Source organism: Heptranchias perlo, chromosome 35 (assembly GCF_035084215.1).
Source record: "Heptranchias perlo isolate sHepPer1 chromosome 35, sHepPer1.hap1, whole genome shotgun sequence".
Classification (NCBI taxonomy): Eukaryota; Metazoa; Chordata; class Chondrichthyes; order Hexanchiformes; family Hexanchidae; genus Heptranchias; species Heptranchias perlo.
In genome coordinates, this window is record NC_090359.1 from 27,095,199 (window position 1) to 27,120,185 (window position 24,987).

General features: G+C 54.3%; 1 pseudogene; it reads left to right on the forward strand.

Annotated features, from left to right (window-relative positions):
- Positions 1 to 20,965: 20,965 nt before the first annotated feature.
- Positions 20,966 to 24,987, forward strand: part of LOC137302322 (cellular tumor antigen p53-like) — a 10,145-nt pseudogene continuing 6,123 nt past the window's right edge.

A 24,987-nucleotide genomic window follows, 5' to 3' on the forward strand; every position in this document is an offset into this window, starting at 1 on the left:
AGTGTCTGTGGAACTGTATCCCAGTGAGAGTCAGTGTCTGTGGAACTGTCCCCCAGTGAGAGTCAGTGTCTGTGGAACTGTCCCCCAGTGAGAGTCAGTGTCTGTGGAACTGTCCCCCAGTGAGAGTCAGTGTCTGTGGAACTGTCCCCCAGTGAGAGTCAGTGTCTGTGGAACTGTCCCCCAGTGAGGAATTTAGCGAAAGAAAGGTGACAAGGATCTTATGCTAATGGGTCAGCGCTGCGTGCGATGCCTTGTTTAAATGTGCTGTAAATATTTGAGTGGTGGCTGATAGGGTTAACACGGAGGATGGGTTTGTCCCCAGTGCTTTGCGCCCCTCACCGCTTTAACCTTTCCTCGGGCCCTGATGGTAATTCCCAGCGACGGCCTCTCATTTGTGATGAGGTGTTTGTCACACTGTATCTCTTTGATCTGAGATAATTTAATTAAAGGCTAATCTCGCTGCCCATCCCCCCTGTCTCCCATTAGTCATCTTTTATTTCCAGTTTTCCCCTCGTCTTTAGATTTCACTGACTCTCACTGGGGTACAGCAATCACAACCTGCATTTATATAGTGCCTTTAACACAGTAAAACGTCCCAAGGTGCCTCACAGGAGCGATTATCAAACAAAATTTGACACCGAGCCACTTAAGGAGATCTTAGGACAGGTGACCAAAAGCTTGGTCAAAGAGGTAGGTTTTAAGGAGTGTCTTAAAAGGAGGAGAGAGAGGCGGAGAGGTTCCACAGACACTGACTCTCACTGGGGGACAGTTCCACAGACACTGACTCTCACTGGGGGACAGTTCCACAGACACTGACTCTCACTGGGATACAGTTCCACAGACACTGACTCTCACTGGGGGACAGTTCCACAGACACTGACTCTCACTGGGGGACAGTTCCACAGACACTGACTCTCACTGGGGGACAGTTCCACAGACACTGACTCTCACTGGGGGACAGTTCCACAGGCACTGACTCTCACTGGGGTACAGTTCCACAGACACTGACTCTCACTGGGGGACAGTTCCACAGACACTGACTCTCACTGGGATACAGTTCCACAGACACTGACTCTCACTGGGGCACAGTTCCACAGACACTGACTCTCACTGGGATACAGTTCCACAGACACTGACTCTCACTGGGGGACAGTTCCACATACACTGACTCTCACTGGGGGACAGTTCCACAGACACTGACTCTCACTGGGATACAGTTCCACAGACACTGACTCTCACTGGGGGACAGTTCCACAGACACTGACTCTCACTGGGGGACAGTTCCACAGACACTGACTCTCACTGGGGGACAGTTCCACAGACACTGACTCTCACTGGGGGACAGTTCCACAGACACTGACTCTCACTGGGGGACAGTTCCACAGGTACTGACTCTCACTGGGGGACAGTTCCACAGACACTGACTCTCACTGGGGGACAGTTCCACAGACACTGACTCTCACTGGGGGACAGTTCCACAGGCACTGACTCTCACTGGGGAACAGTTCCACAGACACTGACTCTCACTGGGGGACAGTTCCACAGACACTGACTCTCACTGGGGGACAGTTCCACAGACACTGACTCTCACTGGGGGACAGTTCCCCGGGCACTGACTCTCACTGGGGGACAGTTCCACAGACACTGACTCTCACTGGGGTACAGTTCCACAGGCACTAACTCTCACTGGGGTACAGTTCCACGGGCACTGACTCTCACTCTCTGTCTCTATTTCTGGCATTCTGTATCTATCTCTTCCATTCTATTTGTATCTCTCATTCTCTCTGTATTTATCTCACCGTCTTTCTTTCTCTACGTCTATCTGTCATTCTATTTCTCTATCTGTCATTCTATCTATCTCTCTATCCCTCTCTCTACCTGTCTATCTCTCTATCACTAACTATCTAGCTCTCTATCTCTCTATCTATCCCTCTATCTATCTATCAATATCTCTGACTCTCTCTTTATTTCTCTATCTCTCTATCTCTCCCTCTATCTCTCTCCCTATCTCTACATCTCTCTATCTCTCTCTATTTCCCTTTCTATCTCTATCAATATCTCTCTATCTACCTCTCTCTATCTATATCTCTCTCTATCTCTCTCTCTCTATCTATGTATCTCTTTCTACCTCTCTATCTCGCTCTCTATCTCTCTCTACCTCTCTCCATATTGCTATATCTCTCTCTATCTCTATATATCTCTATATATATCTCTATCTCTCTCTCTCTATCTCTATATTTCTCTCTATTTCTCTCTACCTCTCTATCTCTCTCTACCTCTCTATCTCTCTCTATCTCTCTCTCTATCTCTATCTACCTCTCTCTCTATCTATCTACCTCTATCTCTATATATCTCTCTATCTCTATATTTCTCTCTATCTCTCTCTCTACCTCTCTCTATCTCTCTATATATCTCTCTCTCTCTCTACCTCTCTCTATCTCTCTATATATCTCTCTCTCTCTCTACCTCTCTCTATCTCTCTATATATCTCTCTCTCTACCTCTATCTCTCTGCATCTCTCTCTATATCTCTCTATCTCTATATTTCTCTCTCTCTCGCTCTACCTCTCCCTCTCTCTCTACCTCTCTCTCTCTATATTTCTCTCTCTCTCTCTCTACCTCTCTCTCTCTACCTCTCTCTCTACCTCTATATATCTCTATATTTCTCTCTCTCTCTCTCTCTCTACCTCTCTCTCTCTCTCTCTCTACCTCTCTCTCTCTCTCTCTCTACCTCTCTACCTCTCTCTCTACCTCTATATATCTCTATATTTCTCTCTCTCTCTCTCTCTCTCTACCTCTCTCTCTCTCTCTCTCTACCTCTCTCTCTCTCTCTCTCTACCTCTCTACCTCTCTCTCTCTACCTCTCTCTCTCTCTCTCTCTACCTCTCTACCTCTCTCTCTCTACCTCTCTCTCTCTCTCTCTACCTCTCTCTCTCTCTATCTCTCAATCTCTCTCTCTCTATCACTGATCCACCCTGTCCAATAGATGCCTGGTCCAATCCCCGGCCTGTACTGAGCTCAGCTGGGGCAGTGAGAGAGGCAACAACCAGACTCATCATTGATGAGCTGAGGAGAGGAAGGCCAGACAGGGCCTGTGTTCCTGATCTCTACCCAGTGACCCCTGCCTAAGGTGAGAGCAGGATCAGGCACGGATATGATACCCATCCCACGGTTGAATAGCCCGCTGATATTCACTGTCTATACTCAGAGCTGAAGGTGAGAGGCACATGAACCCTACCCCCGAGTGAGAGTCAGCATCTCGAGGAGAGGGGGGAGGGAACTGAGGGTAGAAAGAAAAGGGAGTCTTGCACAACCTCAGGACGTCCCAAAGAGCTTTACAGCCAATGAAGTACTTTTAAAGTGTAGTTACTGTTGTAATGTAGGAAACTCGACAGCCAATTTATGCACAGCAAGATCCCACAATCAGCAATGTGATAATGACCAGGCAATCTTTTTTTGTAGTCATATTAGTTGAGGGATAAATATTGGCCTCAGGACACCACTGAACTCCCCTCCTCATCTTTGAAATAGTGGCCGTGGGATCTTTTACATCCACCTGAGAGGGCAGACGGGGCCTCGGTTTAATGTCTCATCTGAAAGATGGCGCCTCCGACAGTGCAGCACTCCCTCAGTACTGACCCTCCGACAGTGCAGCGCTCCCTCAGTACTGACCCTCCGACAGCGCAGCGCTCCCTCAGTATTGACCCTCCGACAGTGCGGCGCTCCCTCAGTACTGACCCTCCGACAGTGCGGCGCTCCCTCAGTACTGACCCTCCGACAGCGCGGCGCTCCCTCAGTACTGACCCTCCGACAGCACGGCGCTCCCTCAGTACTGACCCTCCGACAGTGCGGCGCTCCCTCAGTACTGACCCTCCGACAGCGCAGCGCTCCCTCAGTACTGACCCTCCGACAGCGCGGCGCTCCCTCAGTACTGACCCTCCGACAGCGCAGCGCTCCCTCAGTACTGACCCTCCGACAGCGCGGCGCTCCCTCAGTACTGCACTGGGAGTGCGAGTCTGGATTTTGTGCTCAAGTCTCTGGGGTGGGGGCTCGAACCCAGGATCTTCTGACTCGGGGGGAGAGAGAGAGCTCCACACTCAGCCACTTAGGAAGAGGGCAGGTCCCGGTCAGACACACCGCCTCGCGCTCTCCGTTAAGATGATTTGTTTGCTGCACTGCACTCGGTTTGTAGTTAATGAGCGATTGAGCTGAAACAGTGACTCGATGACAGTGATGATGACACTAATGTAGGCCTCAGGCCTCAATTAACATTTGGGAAATCGTGTCAGCTCCTCTCTTAAAGTGATTAAAGCTGAACTCTGCCTCGCTGTGGGAGTGATCTCCTGACTCTACGAGCCGAGGGACCTGTTGGCGGGGGGGCCGGGGTGGGAGGCGGTGGCCAGGGTGGGAGGGAGTGGGATCCGGCCTGTCGCCAGTCAATAAGCCCCCTGCAGTTATGACTAGGGGACCCTGCGGTGGACGATACGACTGTCTCCTATTTATAACAGGGCGCCCGCGGGCGGTGAGCGTGATGGGGTGGGGGGAACGGATGAGCTGGAAGATTCAGCTCTCGGACAGTGTGCGGATCCATGTGCCCCCCCCCACACACAGTCCCTGAGCTCTCATCGTTCCTGACATCTCGTGGAGCGACAGCATTGGCAAAAACCAACCTCCACCGACTCTGAAAGTTACAGAGAACTACAGACAATGTTCAGCACAGAAACAGGCCATTCGGCCCATCTGGTCTGTGCTGGTGTTTATGCTCCACACGAGCCTCCTCCCTCCCCTCTTCATCTCACCCCATCACCATATCCTTCTATTCCTTTCTCCCTCATGTGTTTATCGAGCTTCCCCTTAAATCCATCTACACTATTCACCTCAACCACTCCTTGTGGGAGCGAGTTCCACATTCTCACCACTCTCTGGGTAAAGAAGTTTCTCCTGAATTCCCGATTGGATTTATTAGTGATTATCTTATATTTATGGCCTCGAGTTCTGGTCCCCCCCACAAGTGGAAACATTTTCTCTACGTCTACCCTATCGAACCCTTTCATAATCTTAAAGATCTCTATCAGGTCACCCCTCAGCCTTCTCTTTTCCAGAGAAAAGAGCCCCAGCCTGTTCTGCCTCTCCTGATAGTTATAACCTCTCAGTTCTGGTACCATCCTTGTAAATCTTTCTCCAGTGCCTCTATCTCCTTTTTATAAAATGGAGACCAGAACTGTGCACAATACTCCGAGTGTGATCTAACCAAGGTTCTCTACAAGTTTAACATAACATAAAGTCCTTGCTTTGAACCTCCATGTGGAGAATGTTAATATATATATTATGATAAACATCCCCTTCACTCCAGGAAGGGCTGTTGTCGGGGGGAGATAGAGATTCCACATGCAGTCGGAGGAGAGACCCTCAACAGAGACCAAACCCCCAACAGAGAACAGACCCCCAACAGAGACCAGACCCCGAACAGAGACCAGACCCCCAACAGAGACCAAACCCTCAACAGAGACTAGACCCTGAACAGAGACTAGACCCCCCAACAGAGACTAGACCCTGAACAGAGACTAGAGCCTCAACAGAGACCAGACCTCCAACAGAGACTAGACCCCCCAACAGAGACTAGACCCTCAACAGAGAATAGACCCCCCAACAGAGTCCAGACCCCCAACAAAGACTAGACCCTCCAACAGAGGCTAGACCCTCCAACAGAGACCAGACCCTCCAACAGAGACTAGACCCTCCAACAGAGGCTAGACCCTCCAACAGAGAATAGACCCCCCAACAGAGTCCAGACCCCCAACAAAGACTAGACCCTCCAACAGAGGCTAGACCCTCCAACAGAGACAAGACCCTCCAACAGAGACTAGACCCTCCGACAGAGGCCAGACCCTCCAACAGAGACCAGACTCCCAACAGAGACCAGACCCCCAACAGAGGCTAGACACCCAACAGAGACCAGACCCTCCAACAGAGACCAGACCCTCCAACAGAGACCAGACCCCCAACAGAGACTAGACACCCACTGCACGCCCCCAGCCACCCGCCCCCCATTGACATGGAGGGAAAGAAATCAACATGAGATCTCCTGAATGGGTAAATGTCCCGGTGTGTGTGGTGCTGAACTACAAGTCACGGGAGGGTGGCAGGATCCAGTCCTGGGCTGTGCTCAGCTGGTGTGGTCACAAGGAGGGGAAGACACTATAATTGGCCTCAGTACCCTTGGGTCTCAGGGGGGGAATCAGCCAGAGTTCCTGCACCCAATCATTGTCTCTGTCAAAAAGTGTGTGTGTGTGAGCACAGGATCGGGATGGGTTACACCCACCCCCCAGGGTCGAATTTCCTGCCAAGGCTCACTGACTAGGATCAAGCGTGGGATCGGACTGCCCCCATTCACCCGTATCCCAGCAATAGTCAGAAATTAGGGCGGGGGGGAGGGGGCGGAGGGAATTAAACATAGACGAGCAGACGGCAGCAAGGAGCAGACGGAGTGATTGATGTGGACAAGATACCAAGCCAGGGATGGATAACTTCCCGCTCTGATCTTCCTGCTCCAGCCCCACTCCTCCCTTCAACACAATTACACTCATGGAGCTAGGATTTATGTCGATTTTATACCAGTGATTTCATCGCTAAATCAGATTCTTTACTTGAAACAAATAAAACAGATTTATTATATCGCAGACAATCGGATTAAGTTTCTGGCACAACTTCCTCTTTCTCTCTGTTTATCTCTCTTTCTGTCTCTCTCAATCCGTGTCTGTTTGTCTGAACGTCTCTCTCTCTCTCCCTCTCCTTCTGTCGTTCTCATCTCTAGGCGTTTCTATCTTTCTCTTTCCTTCTATCTCTGTGTCTACATCTCTCCCTCCCTCTGTTTCTCTCTTTCTATGTCTCTTTCTGAGTCTCTCTATCTTTCTCCATTCGGTCTCTCCATCTATCTATTTTCATCGCTCCACTCTCTCACTCTATGTCTCTATCTCTTTGTCTAACTTCACTCTCTCTGTCCCTCTCTCTGTGTCTATCTCTCTCTCTTTATCTATCTCTTTGCGTCTCTCCTCTCTCTCTCTCTTTCTATGTCTCTCTCTCCACTCTCTCTGTCTCTCCACTCTCTCTCTCTGCCTCTGTATTTCTCCCTATCTCTCTCTATGTCTCTGCCTCCGATGACAGCTCCCGGACATTTTGTAAAAATCCAGCTTATTTTAAAGAACTCTTAAAAATTTCCACAGTTGTGATTTGGGAAGGTATCAGCGAACAGTCTCACACACAGCCTGAAACCGGAAATATTTATACAGATTAAGAGCAGGCTCTGTGAAATTGTAATAATTGTTCCCAAAGTCTCCGAGCACTGTTACTTCCAGAATCTTCACAAAACAAAAGCTTCTTTCCGAATCTCCCACTCCTGCAGACACTGACTCTCACTGGGGTACAGTTCCACAGACACTGACTCTCACTGGGGTACAGGTTCCACAGACACTGACTCTCACTGGGGTACACTTCCACAGACACTGACTCTCACTGGGGGACAGTTCCACAGACACTGACTCTCACTGGGGTACAGTTCCACAGACACTGACTCTCACTGGGGGACAGTTCCACAGACACTGACTCTCACTGGGGGACAGTTCCACAGACACTGACTCTCACTGGGGGACAGTTCCACAGACACTGACTCTCACTGGGGGACAGTTCCACAGACACTGACTCTCACTCGGGTACAGTTCCACAGACACTGACTCTCACTGGGGTACAGTTCCACAGACACTGACTCTCACTGGGGGACAGTTCCACAGGCACTGACTCTCACTGGGGTACAGTTCCACAGACACTGACTCTCACTGGGGTACAGTTCCACAGACACTGACTCTCACTGGGGTACAGTTCCACAGGCACTGACTCTCACTGGGGGACAGTTCCACAGACACTGACTCTCACCGGGGGACAGTTCCACAGACACTGACTCTCACTGGGGGACAGTTCCACAGACACTGACTCTCACTGGGGGACAGTTCCACAGACACTGACTCTCACTGGGGGACAGTTCCACAGACACTGACTCTCACTGGGGGACAGTTCCACAGACACTGACTCTCACTGGGGGACAGTTCCACAGACACTGACTCTCACTGGGGTACAGTTCCACAGACACTGACTCTCACTGGGGGACAGTTCCACAGACACTGACTCTCACTGGGGTCTGTGTCCCACTATCCAATGACCCCTATTTGTAACCCGACCCAAGTGAGTGTCTGCGCCTTTAGGAGAGGCAAGGAAACATTCACCCAATGTACAATTTTTAAATGTTATTTCTTTGCAGGGACCGTGACTCCCAGTCTCTCTGCTCCTTCACCTCCCCAAATGCTTCCTCTCACCAAGGCCCTTTACCTGAGATCAATTTAACCCTGGTCCAGACGGCCCTCTGCTGTCCAAATCACGGAATTACATGTTCCATAAATCGGACTCAAAATCTGGCTCCAAAAAATGTTACCTCCTTTTATAAATTTTCTCCCTTCAGTTCAGTTCCACAAGCACTGGCCGCCCTCCGGTATCTCGCTCAAATGCCCACTTGCCTGTGTCTGTCTGTTTGGTGAGTGCTGCCTGGATATTCGACTATATAAGGCATCGCACCTAAGCACGTTCGTGTCCTCACCTGACACGCACTTTCCAGCAGGGGTCGCTGGCTCAATGACTGAGGGGCTTCCTGGTGTAACACTGAGGCAAATGGACTCGAGTGTCTCCAGGTCCAGACTCCGGTCTGTGCTGAGTTATCTGCTCTCAGGCTAGACACCAAACTGCCCTAGGATTGGGAGTGTTCCTGTTCCTGATCCAGTGACTCCTGTTAGAAAGTGCACAAGTCTCAAGGTTCCAATGAAGGATCGCAGTTGGCTGCGATGCCCTCCATGGTGGAATAGCTTGCTTACACAATACATGGCAGGAAATGGTAGAGCTTGGGTAACACAGAGAAAGGTGAGGGAGAGATACAGGGAGAGAGAGTGAGCAGATGAACACTGAGCTAAACTGATCTCCAAGGTGTGCAGTGCAGCCTCGAGGCATTCCAGCAGTTAATCCTGAATACTGCTGTAAAAGCGAAGAGTAACAATACAGAGTCCCTGTTTATTCAGGGTGAGGGTCACTCACTGTGTAACTGTACAGAGTCCCTGTTTATTCAGGGTGAGGGTCACTCACTGTGTAACCGTACAGAGTCCCTGTTTATTCAGGGTAAGGGTCACTCACTGTGTAACTGTACAGAGTCCCTGTTTATTCAGGGTGAGGGTCACTCACTGTGTAACTGTACAGAGTCCCTGTTTATTCAGGGTGAGGGTCACTCACTGTGTAACCGTACAGAGTCCCAGTTTATTCAGGGTGAGGGTCACTCACTGTGTAACTGTACAGAGTCCCTGTTTATTCAGGGTAAGGGTCACTCACTGTGTAACTGTACAGAGTCCCTGTTTATTCAGGGTGAGGGTCACTCACTGTGTAACTGTACAGAGTCCCTGTTTATTCAGGGTGAGGGTCACTCACTGTGTAACTGTACAGAGTCCCTGTTATTCAGCAGGGTAAGGATTACTCACTGTGTAACTGTACAGAGTCACTGTTTATTCAGGGTAAGGGTCACTCACTGGGTAACTGTACAGAGTCCCTGTTTATTCAGGGTGAGGGTCACTCACTGTGTAACTGTACAGAGTCCCTGTTTATTCAGGGTGAGGGTCACTCACTGTGTAACTGTACAGAGTCCCTGTTATTCAGCAGGGTAAGGATTACTCACTGTGTAACAATACAGAGTCCCTGTTATTTAGCAGGGTAAGGATTACTCACTGTGTAACTGTACAGAGTCCCTGTTATTCAGCAGGGTAAGGATTACTCACTGTGTAACAATACAGAGTCCCTGTTATTTAGCAGGGTAAGGATTACTCACTGTGTAACTGTACAGAGTCCCTGTTTATTCAGGGTGAGGGTCACTCACTGTGTAACTGTACAGAGTCCCTGTTATTCAGCAGGGTAAGGATTACTCACTGTGTAACTGTACAGAGTCCCTGTTTATTCAGGGTGAGGGTCACTCACTGTGTAACTGTACAGAGTCCCTGTTTATTCAGGGTGAGGGTCACTCACTGTGTAACTGTACAGAGTCCCTGTTTATTCAGCAGGGTAAGGGTCACTCACTGTGTAACTATACAGAGTCCCTGTTTATTCAGGGTGAGGGTCACTCACTGTGTAACTGTACAGAGTCCCTGTTTATTCAGGGTGAGGGTCACTCACTGTTTAACTGTACAGAGTCCCTGTTATTCAGCAGGGTAAGGATTACTCACTGTGTAACTGTACAGAGTCCCTGTTATTCAGCAGGGTAAGGATTACTCACTGTGTAACTGTACAGAGTCCCTGTCTATTCAGGGTAAGGGTCACTCACTGTGTAACTATACAGAGTCCCTGTTTACTCAGAAGGGTAAGGATTACTCACTGTGTAACTGTACAGAGTCCCTGTTATTCAGCAGGGTAAGGATTACTCACTGTGTAACTGTACAGAGTCCCTGTTTATTCAGGGTGAGGGTCACTCACTGTGTAACTGTACAGAGTCCCTGTTTATTCAGGGTGAGGGTCACTCACTGTGTAACTGTACAGAGTCCCTGTTATTCAGCAGGGTAAGGATTACTCACTGTGCAACTGTACAGAGTCACTGTTTACTCAGAAGGGTAAAGATTAATTATTAGCCCCCGTGTTTCGCTCCAGAATGGCGACACACAGACTCTCTGCCCTCTGTGATGCTTAAATCACCCAGGTGCTCTCACTGGGCACTGCCACCTCACTGTCCTGTCGATTCCTGTGCCAATCCAAATTGGGCACACTGACTGGCAGCAGTGTGTTGCCTCCTGCGCCCTGCTGGGGAAGGAGGCGAGGGTCCTGGTGGAGGGCGGCTGGGACCTCTGCTTGTGCTGAGACCGACCGTCAGCGGGTGAAATGTGCTGTCAGTGGGCTTGGTGGGAATGGGAACGGACCCTGGATAAACAGGGTCCCTGTACAATTGTATCCGCCTCGCCTCCCCCCCTCAAGGTCTCCCCTCCCCATCTCCCCCGAAGGTGCTGACTCTCACTGGGGTGCAGGTACAAGCTGTCCGAAGCCACCTGATCAAAGGAACCCCCCTGCACGTGTGAGTCCAGACCACCAGACGGGAAGGAACCTCAAATCCAGTTCCAATCCCGTTCTCACCACTTGCTGGTACTTTCCAGCGGAAGTCACTGGCCAGCGATCGGGGGCAGGAAGTCTGGCTGATTACGTCCCCTGCCTTACTCCCTCACACCGGGGTTAATGAGGCGAATCCAGCTGCCGGGCTGAGATCAGTTTAATGAGCCCAGGCCAGGAATCATTCGGCCCCAATAACTGCAAGGAAATCAATTTTAGGATTTCACTAACTCTGTTTTATTATTGCGTATTCGATGATTTTGGTCAAGATTTCCACAGGAATGGTTCCATTTCTCAATTCTTTCATCAGGGCTGCACTGATTGGTTCGCTTGTCTCTGGGCAGAGGAGCCCAGTTCCTGCACAGACTTGTTAACCCTTTCCGTGCTCTTTTAGAACTTCCTTCTTTCAATTATCTCCAACCCCAAACAGAGAATGACCCTCACCGGGGAACGGTGCCCCGGGCACTGACCCTCACCGGGGGACTGGTCACACCCGCACCGACCCTCACCGGGGGACAGTTCCACAGGCACTGACCCTCACCGGGGGAGGGGTCTCACAGGCACCGACCCTCACCGGGGGACAGTTCCACAGACAATGACTCACACCGGGGGACGGGTCCGCGGACACTGATTCTCACCGGGGTACAGTTCCACAGGCACTGACTCTCACTGGGGGACAGTTCCACAGACACTGACTCTCACTGGGGGACAGTTCCACAGGCACTGACTCTCACTGGGGGACAGTTCCACAGGCACTGACTCTCACTGGGGGACAGTTCCACAGGCACTGACTCTCACTGGGGGACAGTTCCACAGGCACTGACTCTCACTGGGGGACAGTTCCACAGGCACTGACTCTCACTGGGGGACAGTTCCACAGGCACTGACTCTCACTGGGGGACAGTTCCACAGGCACTGACTCTCACTGGGGGACAGTTCCACAGACACTGACTCTCACTGGGGGACAGTTCCACAGGCACTGACTCTCACTGGGGTACAGTTCCACAGACACTGACTCTCACTGGGGTACAGGTTCCACAGACACTGACTCTCACTGGGGGACAGTTCCACAGGCACTGACTCTCACTGGGGGACAGTTCCACAGGCACTGACTCTCACTGGGGTACAGTTCCACAGACACTGACTCTCACTGGGGTACAGGTTCCACAGACACTGACTCTCACTGGGGGACAGTTCCACAGACACTGACTCTCACTGGGGGACAGTTCCACAGGCACTGACTCTCGCTGGGGCACAGTTCCACAGGCACTGACTCTCGCTGGGGCACAGTTCCACAGGCACTGACTCTCGCTGGGGCACAGTTCCACAGGCACTGACTCTCGCTGGGGCACAGTTCCACAGGCACTGACTCTCGCTGGGGCACAGTTCCACAGGCACTGACTCTCGCTGGGGCACAGTTCCACAGGCACTGACTCTCGCTGGGGCACAGTTCCACAGGCACTGACTCTCGCTGGGGCACAGTTCCACAGGCACTGACTCTCGCTGGGGCACAGTTCCACAGGCACTGACTCTCGCTGGGGCACAGTTCCACAGGCACTGACTCTCGCTGGGGCACAGTTCCACAGGCACTGACTCTCGCTGGGGCACAGTTCCACAGGCACTGACTCTCGCTGGGGCACAGTTCCACAGGCACTGACTCTCGCTGGGGCACAGTTCCACAGGCACTGACTCTCGCTGGGGCACAGTTCCACAGGCACTGACTCTCGCTGGGGCACAGTTCCACAGGCACTGACTCTCGCTGGGGCACAGTTCCACAGGCACTGACTCTCGCTGGGGCACAGTTCCACAGGCACTGACTCTCACTGGGGGACAGTTCCACAGGCACTGACTCTCACTGGGGGACAGTTCCCCGGACACTGACTCTCACTGGGGGACAGTTCCACAGGCACTGACTCTCACTGGGGGACAGTTCCACAGGCACTGACTCTCACTGGGGGACAGTTCCACAGGCACTGACTCTCACTGGGGGACAGTTCCACAGGCACTGACTCTCACTGGGGGACAGTTCCACAGGCACTGACTCTCACTGGGGGACAGTTCCACAGGCACTGACTCTCACTGGGGGACAGTTCCACAGGCACTGACTCTCACTGGGGGACAGTTCCACAGGCACTGACTCTCACTGGGGGACAGTTCCACAGGCACTGACTCTCACTGGGGGACAGTTCCACAGGCACTGACTCTCACTGGGGGACAGTTCCACAGGCACTGACTCTCACTGGGGGACAGTTCCACAGGCACTGACTCTCACTGGGGGACAGTTCCACAGGCACTGACTCTCACTGGGGGACAGTTCCACAGGCACTGACTCTCACTGGGGGACAGTTCCACAGGCACTGACTCTCACTGGGGGACAGTTCCACAGGCACTGACTCTCACTGGGGGACAGTTCCACAGGCACTGACTCTCACTGGGGGACAGTTCCACAGGCACTGACTCTCACTGGGGGACAGTTCCACAGGCACTGACTCTCACTGGGGGACAGTTCCACAGGCACTGACTCTCACTGGGGGACAGTTCCACAGGCACTGACTCTCACTGGGGGACAGTTCCACAGGCACTGACTCTCACTGGGGGACAGTTCCACAGGCACTGACTCTCACTGGGGGACAGTTCCACAGACACTGACTCTCACTGGGGGCAGTTCCACAGACACTGACCCTCACTGGGGGACAGTTCCACAGACACTGACTCTCACTGGGGGACAGTTCCACAGACACTGACTCTCACTGGGGGACAGTTCCACAGACACTGACTCTCACTGGGGGACAGTTCCACAGACACTGACTCTCACTGGGGGACAGTTCCACAGACACTGACTCTCACTGGGGGACAGTTCCACAGACACTGACTCTCACTGGGGGACAGTTCCACAGACACTGACTCTCACTGGGGGACAGTTCCACAGACACTGACTCTCACTGGGGGACAGTTCCACAGACACTGACTCTCACTGGGGGACAGTTCCCCGGGAACTGACTCTCACTGGGGGACAGTTCCACAGGCACTGACTCTCACTGGGGGACAGTTCCACAGACACTGACTCTCACTGGGGGACAGTTCCACAGACACTGACTCTCACTGGGGGACAGTTCCCCGGGCACTGACTCTCACTGGGGGACAGTTCCACAGGCACTGACTCTCACTGGGGGACAGTTCCACAGACACTGACTCTCACCGGGGGACAGTTCCACAGACACTGACTCTCACTGGGGGACAGTTCCACAGGCACTGACTCTCACTGGGGGACAGTTCCCCAGACACTGACTCTCACTGGGGGACCGTTCCCCAGACACTGACTCTCACTGGGGGACAGTTCCACAGACACTGACTCTCACTGGGGGACAGTTCCACAGACACTGACTCTCACTGGGGGACAGTTCCCCGGGCACTGACTCTCACCGGGGGACAGTTCCACAGACACTGACTCTCACTGGGGGACAGTTCCACAGACACTGACTCTCACTGGGGTACAGTTCCACAGGCACCGACTCTCACTGGGGTACAGTTCCACAGACACTGACTCTCACTGGGGGACAGTTCCACAGACACTGACTCTCACTGGGGGACAGTTCCACAGGCACTGACTCTCACTGGGGGACAGTTCCACAGGCACCGACTCTCACTGGGGTACAGTTCCACAGACACTGACTCTCACTGGGGGACAGTTCCACAGACACTGACTCTCACTGGGGGACAGTTCCACAGACACTGACTCTCACTGGGGGACAGTTCCACAGACACTGACTCTCACTGGGGGACAGTTCCACAGACACTGACTCTCACTGGGGGACAGTTCCACAGGCACTGACTCTCACTGGGGGACAGTTCCCCGGACACTGACTCTCACTGGGGGACAGTTCCACAGGCACTGACTCTCACTGGGGTACAGTTCCACAGACACTGACTCTCACTGGGGGACAGTTCCACAGACACTGACTCTCACCGGGGTACAGTTCCACAGGCACTGACTCTCACTGGGGGACAGTTCCACAGACACTGACTCTCACTGGGGGACAGTTCCACAGACACTGACTCTCACTGGGGGACAGTTCCACAGGCACTGACTCTCACTGGGGGACAGTTCCACAGGCACCGACTCTCACTGGGGTACAGTTCCACAGACACTGACTCTCACTGGGGGACAGTTCCACAGACACTGACTCTCACTGGGGGACAGTTCCACAGACACTGACTCTCACTGGGGGACAGTTCCACAGACACTGACTCTCACTGGGGGACAGTTCCACAGGCACTGACTCTCACTGGGGGACAGTTCCACAGGCACTGACTCTCACTGGGGGACAGTTCCACAGACACTGACTCTCACTGGGGGACAGTTCCACAGGCACTGACTCTCACTGGGGTACAGTTCCACAGACACTGACTCTCACTGGGGGACAGTTCCACAGACACTGACTCTCACCGGGGTACAGTTCCACAGGCACTGACTCTCACTGGGGGACAGTTCCACAGACACTGACTCTCACTGGGGGACAGTTCCACAGACACTGACTCTCACTGGGGGACAGTTCCACAGGCACTGACTCTCACTGGGGGACAGTTCCACAGACACTGACTCTCACTGGGGGACAGTTCCACAGGCACTGACTCTCACTGGGGGACAGTTCCACAGGCACTGACTCTCACTGGGGGACAGTTCCACAGACACTGACTCTCACTGGGGGACAGTTCCACAGGCACCGACTCTCACTGGGGGACAGTTCCACAGGCACTGACTCTCACTGGGGGACAGTTCCACAGGCACTGACTCTCACTGGGGGACAGTTCCACAGACACTGACTCTCACCGGGGGACAGTTCCACAGACACTGACTCTCACCGGGGTACAGTTCCACAGGCACTGACTCTCACTGGGGGACAGTTCCACAGGCACTGACTCTCACTGGGGGACAGTTCCACAGACACTGACTCTCACTGGGGGACAGTTCCACAGACACTGACTCTCACCGGGGTACAGTTCCACAGGCACTGACTCTCACTGGGGGACAGTTCCACAGACACTGACTCTCACTGGGGGACAGTTCCACAGACACTGACTCTCACTGGGGGACAGTTCCACAGACACTGACTCTCACTGGGGGACAGTTCCACAGACACTGACTCTCACTGGGGGACAGTTCCACAGGCACTGACTCTCACTGGGGGACAGTTCCACAGACACTGACTCTCACTGGGGGACAGTTCCACAGACACTGACTCTCACTGGGGGACAGTTCCACAGGCACTGACTCTCACTGGGGGACAGTCCCACAGACACTGACTCTCACTGGGGGACAGTTCCACAGACACTGACTCTCACTGGGGGACAGTTCCACAGACACTGACTCTCACTGGGGGACAGTTCCACAGACACTGACTCTCACTGGGGGACAGTTCCACAGACACTGACTCTCACTGGGGGACAGTTCCCCGGGCACTGACTCTCACTGGGGGACAGTTCCACAGGCACTGACTCTCACTGGGGGACAGTTCCACAGACACTGACTCTCACTGGGGGACAGTTCCACAGACACTGACTCTCACTGGGGGACAGTTCCCCGGGCACTGACTCTCACTGGGGGACAGTTCCACAGGCACTGACTCTCACTGGGGGACAGTTCCACAGACACTGACTCTCACCGGGGGACAGTTCCACAGACACTGACTCTCACTGGGGGACAGTTCCACAGGCACTGACTCTCACTGGGGGACAGTTCCACAGGCACTGTCTCTCACTGGGGGACAGTTCCCCAGACACTGACTCTCACTGGGGGACCGTTCCCCAGACACTGACTCTCACTGGGGGACAGTTCCCCGGGCACTGACTCTCACTGGGGGACAGTTCCCCGGGCACTGACTCTCACCGGGGGACAGTTCCACAGACACTGACTCTCACTGGGGGACAGTTCCACAGACACTGACTCTCACTGGGGTACAGTTCCACAGGCACCGACTCTCACTGGGGTACAGTTCCACAGACACTGACTCTCACTGGGGGACAGTTCCACAGACACTGACTCTCACTGGGGGACAGTTCCACAGGCACTGACTCTCACTGGGGGACAGTTCCACAGGCACCGACTCTCACTGGGGTACAGTTCCACAGACACTGACTCTCACTGGGGGACAGTTCCACAGACACTGACTCTCACTGGGGGACAGTTCCACAGACACTGACTCTCACTGGGGGACAGTTCCACAGACACTGACTCTCACTGGGGGACAGTTCCACAGACACTGACTCTCACTGGGGGACAGTTCCACAGGCACTGACTCTCACTGGGGGACAGTTCCTCGGACACTGACTCTCACTGGGGGACAGTTCCACAGGCACTGACTCTCACTGGGGTCCAGTTCCACAGACACTGACTCTCACCGGGGGACAGTTCCACAGACACTGACTCTCACCGGGGTACAGTTCCACAGGCACTGACTCTCACTGGGGGACAGTTCCACAGACACTGACTCTCACTGGGGGACAGTTCCACAGACACTGACTCTCACTGGGGGACAGTTCCACAGGCACTGACTCTCACTGGGGGACAGTTCCACAGGCACCGACTCTCACTGGGGTACAGTTCCACAGACACTGACTCTCACTGGGGGACAGTTCCACAGACACTGACTCTCACTGGGGGACAGTTCCACAGACACTGACTCTCACTGGGGGACAGTTCCACAGACACTGACTCTCACTGGGGGACAGTTCCACAGGCACTGACTCTCACTGGGGGACAGTTCCCCGGACACTGACTCTCACTGGGGGACAGTTCCACAGGCACTGACTCTCACTGGGGTACAGTTCCACAGACACTGACTCTCACTGGGGGACAGTTCCACAGACACTGACTCTCACCGGGGTACAGTTCCACAGGCACTGACTCTCACTGGGGGACAGTTCCACAGACACTGACTCTCACTGGGGGACAGTTCCACAGACACTGACTCTCACTGGGGGACAGTTCCACAGGCACTGACTCTCACTGGGGGACAGTTCCACAGACACTGACTCTCACTGGGGGACAGTTCCACAGGCACTGACTCTCACTGGGGGACAGTTCCACAGACACGGACTCTCACTGGGGGACAGTTCCACAGGCACCGACTCTCACTGGGGGACAGTTCCACAGGCACTGACTCTCACCGGGGGACAGTTCCACAGGCACTGACTCTCACCGGGGGACAGTTCCACAGACACTGACTCTCACCGGGGTACAGTTCCACAGGCACTGACTCTCACTGGGGGACAGTTCCACAGGCACTGACTCTCACTGGGGGACAGTTCCACAGACACTGACTCTCACTGGGGGACAGTTCCACAGACACTGACTCTCACTGGGGGACAGTTCCACAGACACTGACTCTCACTGGGGGACAGTTCCACAGACACTGACTCTCACTGGGGGACAGTCCCACAGACACTGACTCTCACTGGGGTACAGTTCCACAGACACTGACTCTCACTGGGGGACAGTTCCACAGACACTGACTCTCACTGGGGGACAGTTCCACAGACACTGACTCTCACTGGGGTACAGTTCCACAGACACTGACTCTCACTGGGGGACAGTTCCACAGACACTGACTCTCACTGGGGGACAGTTCCACAGGCACTGACTCTCACTGGGGGACAGTTCCACAGGCACTGACTCTCACCGGGGGACAGTTCCACAGGCACTGACTCTCACCGGGGGACAGTTCCACAGACACTGACTCTCACCGGGGGACAGTTCCACAGACACTGACTCTCACCGGGGGACAGTTCCACAGACACTGACTCTCACTGGGGGACAGTCCCACAGACACTGACTCTCACTGGGGGACAGTCCCACAGACACTGACTCTCACTGGGGGACAGTTCCACAGACACTGACTCTCACTGGGGGACAGTTCCACAGACACTGACTCTCACCGGGGGACAGTTCCACAGACACTGACTCTCACTGGGGGACAGTCCCACAGACACTGACTCTCACTGGGGGACAGTTCCACAGACACTGACTCTCACTGGGGGACAGTTCCACAGGCACTGACTCTCACTGGGGGACAGTTCCACAGACACTGACTCTCACCGGGGGACAGTTCCACAGGCACTGACTCTCACTGGGGGACAGTTCCACAGACACTGACTCTCACCGGGGGACAGTTCCACAGACACTGACTCTCACTGGGGGACAGTTCCACAGGCACTGACTCTCACTGGGGGACAGTTCCACAGACACTGACTCTCACTGGGGGACAGTTCCACAGACACTGACTCTCACTGGGGGACAGTTCCACAGACACTGACTCTCACTGGGGGACAGTTCCACAGACACCGACTCTCACTGGGGGACAGTTCCACAGGCACTGACTCTCACCGGGGGACAGTTCCACAGACACTGACTCTCACCGGGGGACAGTTCCACAGACACTGACTCTCACTGGGGGACAGTTCCACAGACACTGACTCTCACTGGGGGACAGTTCCGGGCCCGGTCGCTGAGCGGCGCTGGTTGCGGCGGAGGGGGAGGGGGCGGAGCGCGGGGGAGGCTGGGATCGGGGAATCCCCGGCTCAGAGAGAGCGCGGAGCGGGGCCGAGAGAGAGGGAGAGGCCGGGCCGGAGGCGGAGGAGCAGGGCCGTGAGTCCAGGTGGGAATAAACCTCCGCTACCGAGGCCTCGGGGAGGAGGACGGTCCCTGGGCCTGTCTGTGACGGGACCCCGGGGCTGAGGCGGGGTATCCGGGCCGGCCCTGTGGGTCAGCACCGTCTCCCCCGCCCCCCTCACCAGCACCCGGGGACGGGCTTTGATTTGCGGCGGGGTGGCGGGGGAAGAACCGGGACCGAGGCCTGGGGGGGTGGCCGAAGCCTGGGGGTCGGGTAGCCGGGCCGGGCCGGGTGATGCGTTCCCCGGCCCGGCCCCCCTGTGACGGGCGCCCTGGAGCTCGAGCTCGGCCGCTCTCCCGCTCTTTTCCCCCTCGGGCGCGCGCTGAGATTTTTCCCATTCACAGAAACACGCGGCCGGAGCCCGGGCTGAACCAACACTTTGCGCGGCGGGGGGGGGGGGGGGGCGGTAGGTAAAAAGACCAGAAGTGGACACTCAGCCGGTGGGTTAATCGGCAGGGCCGCAGCCCCGGAAGCGGGGGGACTGAATCCTCCATCACCAATCGCTCCGGGTCTTTGCGGCTTCGGTTTAACGCCGGGATTGTTGTTTATTTTCTCAGCCCCCCCCTTTATTTATTTTGGTTCTGATCCGAGCGCAACCATTGTTTGTGGAGGGGGAGCGAGGAGAGAATGCATCTGTTTATAAAGTGTTTAATGGCGGTGTCACCGTCTCTCTCTCTCTCTTCCCAGTTGTCAGTGGCGATCCTCAGACTCTCAGCACCGCCCTTTTATTTTCAAGGACAAGAAACTGAAAAGTTTGGCTCTTGACTCCCCTCCACCCCCGCCAGTGTTTTTGTTTGCGTCGGTGACGTATTGGGCCGAGCCATTTGCATCGGGAAGGGGGGGGTAGGTAACTTTCTCTTAATTTCCCCCTCCCACTATGGTAGATTTAATCAATGTTATGGAGATTTATGTTCTTTAGAGATGCAACAGCGCGGTAGGGGCCTGCACTCCATGTTAAACGCATTTTTTGCCATTTAAATTATAGTCTCTGGGTTCTGGCGCCCCTCCCATGTTTCTCAGATGGTTTGGTCCGAAGGTGAGGGGCGGGGTTCCGGTGGCAACGTTGTAACAACGTCCAGACCAGGAAGAGGATGAGGATCATTGCTGATCTGTATCTGTGCTCCATTTACCCGCCTTGGCTCCATGCCCCTCACCCAGTGGGTAACACTGTCTGGGTTCAAGCCCCCACTCCAGGGACCTGAGCCCCAGAACCCAGGCTGACAGTCCCAGCGCAGTGCGGAGGGAGCGCTGTCGGAGGGTCAGTACTGAGGGAGTGCTGCACTGTCGGAGGGTCAGTACTGAGGGAGCGCTGCACTGTCGGAGGGTCAGTACTGAGGGAGTGCTGCACTGTCGGAGGGTCAGTACTGAGGGAGCGCTGCACTGTCGGAGGGTCAGTACTGAGGGAGCGCCGCACTGTCGGAGGGTCAGTACTGAGGGAGCGCCGCACTGTCGGAGGGTCAGTCCTGAGGGAGTGCTGCACTGTCGGAGGGTCAGTACTGAGGGAGCGCTGCACTGTCGGAGGGTCAGTACTGAGGGAGCGCTGCACTGTCGGAGGGTCAGTACTGAGGGAGCGCCGCACTGTCGGAGGGTCAGTCCTGAGGGAGTGCTGCACTGTCGGAGGGTCAGTACTGAGGGAGCGCTGCACTGTCGGAGGGTCAGTACTGAGGGAGCGCTGCACTGTCGGAGGGTCAGTACTGAGGGAGCGCTGCACTGTCGGAGGGTCAGTCCTGAGGGAGTGCTGCACTGTCGGAGGGTCAGTCCTGAGGGAGTGCTGCACTGTCGGAGGGTCAGTACTGAGGGGGCGCTGCACTGTCGGAGGGTCAGTCCTGAGGGAGCGCTGCACTGTCGGAGGGTCAGTACTGAGGGAGCGCTGCACTGTCGGAGGGTCAGTACTGAGGGAGTGCGGCACTGTCGGAGGGTCAGTACTGAGGGAGTGCTGCACTGTCGGAGGGTCAGTACTGAGGGAGCGCTGCAGTGTCGAAGGGTCAGTACTGAGGGAGCACTGCACTGTCGGAGGGGGCCGTCTTTCGGAAAAGACGAGGCCCCCGTGGATGTAAACGATCCCACGGCCGCTATTGCGAAGAAGAGCAGGGGGGCTTCTCCCCGGGCGTCCCGCCCGATATTTATCCCTCGCCCAACATCACTTTTTTTTAAAAAAATTAAAAACAAAATAATGCTGATGCTGGAAATCTGAAATAAAAAGCAGAAAATGCTGGCGGAGCTCAGCAAATCCAGCAGCATCCGTGGAGAAAGGAACAAGAGCTCACAGGTTTCTTTCTCCACAGATGCTGCTGGACTTTGCTGAGCTTCTCCAGCATTTTCTGTTTTTATCCCTAAAAAAATGATCTGGTCATTATCACATTGCTGTTTGTGGGACCTTGCTGTGCGCAAATTGGCTGCTGCGTTTCCAGTGACTACATTTCACAAGGACTTCACTGGCTGTAAAGCGCTTTGGGGCATCCTGAGGTCGAGGAAGGCGCTTTCGAAATGCAAGTTCTTGTTGAGGTCCGGATCAGCGGTGCTTTAATTGAATGGGGGAACAGGCTCGAGGGGCTGAATGGCCTCCTCGTGTTCCTACTGACGCAGCATCCACAACCTTTTGTCACCTCCAGACTTGAGTACTGCAATGCTCTCCTGGCCGGTCTCCCATCTTCCTCCCTCCATAAACTTCGGCTCATCAAAAACTCTGCTGCCTCCTATCCAAACTCACACCAAGACCCACTCACCCATCACATGGGTTAGATACAGAGTAACGCTCTCTCTACACTCTGTACCTAACCCATGCTGTACCTGCCCTGGGAGTGTTTGATGAGACAGTGTAGAGGGAGCTTTACTCTGTATCTAACCCATGCTGTACCTGCCCTGGGAGTGTTTGATGGGACAGTGTAGAGGGAGCTTTACTCTGTATCTAACCCATGCTGTACCTGCCCTGGGAGTGTTTGATGAGACAGTGTAGAGGGAGCTTTACTCTGTATCTAACCCATGCTGTACCTGCCCTGGGAGTGTTTGATGAGACAGTGTAGAGGGAGCTTTACTCTGTACCTAACCTGTGCTGTACCTGCCCTGGGAGTGTTTGATGGGACAGTGTAGAGGGAGCTTTACTCTGTACCTAACCCGTGCTGAACTGCCCAAAGAGATGGGTCTCTGAGATTCTCAGTGTAATTGTAAATTTCTGTCCTTTTACCCCCCCTCTCTCTGCAGTGTTGGAGAATCGGCCTGTCATCGTGATTACTGTTTCGTGCTCTCGAATGCCATGGCGGAAAGTCAAGTGGAAGAGCCGCTGAGCCAGGAGACGTTTGGCGAACTGTGGAACCAGTGAGTCTCGTGCTGTTTAAATGGTTTAGCGTGTCCTGCGACAGCAGACCACAACTGTGGCTGTGCTCGTAAAGCATGAGGCATGGGTCGCAGTTCAATTAACCCCCCCCCGGAAGGTGCAGACTGTCGCTGGGGTATGGAGTCCCTGGACCCTGGCTGCCTTCTGGAATCTCATCCAAAAATGGCCATTCTTCGTGTGTGTGAGCCCAGTGGGCTGGCTATTCTACCACTTTGGGCGTCCAATCTTGACTGCAGCAAGGGGCTTCTGTCCCTAACTAAAGGGCACTGAGGCAGATTGTCGCCTCTACCACCGTCCCGCCTGAGGCCAGCTCTCAGGGCAGACCAGGGGGTCGTCTTTGACTCAGTATCACACCAGACTGGCCGCGGCCCATCGAATGGATTTCTGCGCCGTGCTGCAATGGGAAACGGGCCAATAAATGTGTTTGCTTCTGTCCTCAGGATCACTTTTCCGTCGACGGACCTGGGTGCCAATCTGGGACTGGAAAATGAGCTGCCGATGTGGGTGAGTGTGCGGGAGGGTCTGTGGGGTCCTGGCTGCAGCCTGTAATACTGGGACAGCACGCAGGGAGCGAGCCCAGAGCCTGTATCCCTGGGGCTGGAGTGGGTCACGAGCCCATAAAGGGGCAGTGTCTCTCTCCCTGCCCCCAGCTCTTGCTCCACTAGTCGTGTGGAGGGGCGGAGGGAGAGTATTGAGAGCAAGGCGGCTGGATCAGACTGACCATTTCTTGTTATTTCTCTCCCCTTCAAGCCGGATCTGGATGACCTGGGAATCAGCGAGACGATGGAGCTGGGCGAGATCGGCAACACCAATTCCCTCAACTGCCCGCTCGTTCCAGACGACCCAGCCCCCCGGCCCAGCTCCTCCCAGACCGGGCTGGTCACAGAATCCCCCATCGCCCCCGCCTCCACTGTCCTCTCCACCATCGACTACCCGGGACCCCACCAGTTCAAACTTCAGTTCCAGCAGTCCAGCACGGCCAAGTCGGTCACTTGTACGGTGAGAGAGTCTCAGGGGCAAAGGCCTCCCCCTCCCCTCTACCTGTGATAAATGTGTCCCATTAACATTGCTCTGAATACACATCATTGCGATATTTCTCTCGGGCACCCGCTCCTGGCGGTCACTTTATGCGCGGGCTCTCCTTTTATGTAGTGTCGGCCGTGGTTCAGTGGGGAGCACGCTCGCTCTCTTTCTCTCTCGCGCTCTCTCTCGCTCTCTCTCGCCTCTGAGTCAGGAGGTCGTGGGTTCATTCCCCCCACTCCAGACACTTGAGCCCATAATCCAGGCTGACGCTCCCAGTGCAGTACCGAGGGAGTGCTGCACTGTCGGAGGTGCCGTCTTTCGGATGAGACGTTAAACCGAGGCCCCGTCTGCCCTCTCAGGTGGATGTAAAGGTCCCACGGCCACTATTTCGAAGAAGAGCAGGGGAGTTCTCCCCGGTGTCCTGGACAATATTTATCCCTCGACCAACATCACTAAAATAGATTATCTGATCATTGTTACTTTACTGTTTGTGGGATCTTGCTGTGTGTCCTGTTTCCCTACGATGCGTCAGTGACTACAAGTCAAAAGAACTTCATTGGCTCACATTGAGTCGTGAAAGGCGCTATATAAATGCAAGTCTTTTCTGCCTCATTCCTGTCACATTTTAACGATTGAAATTTTGAAAGTTCACTTTTAAGGCGGTGGGGCGGGGGGGGCTCAATGATAAACAGGAAATAACCAGATCAGTTAATTGTGGTCAGGAAGCTCTCTTCAGCATTTGAACGTTTAATGGCCCTCTTTCGGAATAAGATTCCCGCTGGTGTTTGAAAGA